Source organism: Elephantulus edwardii, unplaced genomic scaffold (assembly GCF_000299155.1).
Source record: "Elephantulus edwardii isolate Elephantulus edwardi_28Jun2011 unplaced genomic scaffold, EleEdw1.0 scaffold00046, whole genome shotgun sequence".
NCBI lineage: Eukaryota > Metazoa > Chordata > Mammalia > Macroscelidea > Macroscelididae > Elephantulus > Elephantulus edwardii.
Genome location: NW_006399796.1, coordinates 3,900,743 through 3,902,335, shown reverse-complemented (window position 1 = coordinate 3,902,335; position 1,593 = coordinate 3,900,743). Strand labels below are relative to the sequence as shown.

The window sequence follows — 1,593 nt, the reverse complement described above, 5'->3', positions numbered from 1 at the left end:
CAGTTGACTCGACGGCACATAACAGCAACAAAAACAACAACATAATAACTATATATCTACTTTCATCTTTAAGAAGATATCCTCAGCTTTCTACTCTGAATCCTTTCCTTCATCATTCACTCTGCATGCCTGCCTTTTATGCAGACCTCTTGGACTGAGTACATCTATGTCTGAACCACCATATGATTATGCTACTTAGTAGATACATTATTCTCTTGCCTATATCTAAAGACAATTTCTTTCTTTTTAAAAAAAAACACAAAGACAAAAGAGTTGTTTATGAATTTTATGGAGGACTGAATGTGCTACTGACATCTACTATTGATGATATACATTAATATACAATTTGTCCAGTAGCTGAGCAGCTTATTTTATTGTATTTTCTTACTAGTAGAGATCATTAAATGCAAAGCATATATATGCTGTACACAAAAAGATACACAAAAGCACAAAGTAGACACAGTGGCCTTTCCACCAATGAATAGTAGGAAAATAAATTTTTTCTGGCAAAAAAAAACACTCTGTGCGCTTCACTCTACAACATTAATTATTCTAGAAAAAAATACAATGGAAACAGCTGCAATCACAAGAAGTGAAGAAAGAGGACTAATAACATTATTTCAGAAGGATGCAGATGAGATTGCTACAGGTTTATCTGAACGTACTGCATCTCTGAGCCTTAAACCTTCATCTTTCATGTGTCAATTTTCTTCTGACAGGTCCATTTCTCCCTGAATTTTTTACACTCTTCCATTAGTTTTCTTGTTTCAGTACCACGGAATGAAATACTGTGGTTTTGGCATGGGTCCATCGTTTTTAGATGTAATCAGTAGAACAGCTTTGCTAGGTTCCATATCATTCAATTTATCATTTTCATTAACCATTTCAAACACACATATCAGTTTAGAATCCAATAATGTATCAGGTTTTGCATCTTTCCACAATCTTCCATATCTGAAGTATTTGTTGGAGTAAAAATTGTACCATAAATTTATGTTACTCTCCTCATTTGGATCATATCAAAAGTCTATTAAGATTACTGAAACAGTCACAGACAACCCTGTATCAATAATTCCACTACTGGACCTCAAAAAGGAGTGAAAAGGAGCTACAGTCTCCACTTTAAAGCATACATTTTTGTCTGATGACTTTGTAATTACTATATCAATGAAAGACTTTTGACTGTGTGGATCACAACAAGTTATGGCTAACTCTGAGAAGAATGGGAATCCTAGAACATTTGATTGTGCTAATGCAAAACCTATACTTGGACCAAAGAGGCAGTCATCAGAAAAGAGCAAGGAGACACTAGATGGTTCCAAATCAAGAACGGGGTCCATCAGGGATGTATTTTGTCTCCATACCTTTTCAATCTGTATGCAGAACAAATCATCTGAGACTCTGGGCTGTACGAGAAGGAATGTGGTATCAGAATTGGTGGAAGAATCATCAACAACCTGCATTATGCAGATGACACAACCCCGCTTGCTGAAACTGAGGAGGACCCGAAGCGCTTGCTGACTTCGATATGGATTGAAGCTCAACATCAAGAAAACAAAGATTCCTGCCACTGGGTCAATTGGCAGCATCCGT

The 1,593-nt window shown here is 36.3% G+C and overlaps 1 pseudogene; it reads right to left on the bottom strand.

The window, feature by feature from the left end:
* Nucleotides 1–530: 530 nt before the first annotated feature.
* The window catches only part of LOC102866446, an 8,292-nt pseudogene continuing 7,229 nt past the window's right edge, over nucleotides 531–1,593 (bottom strand).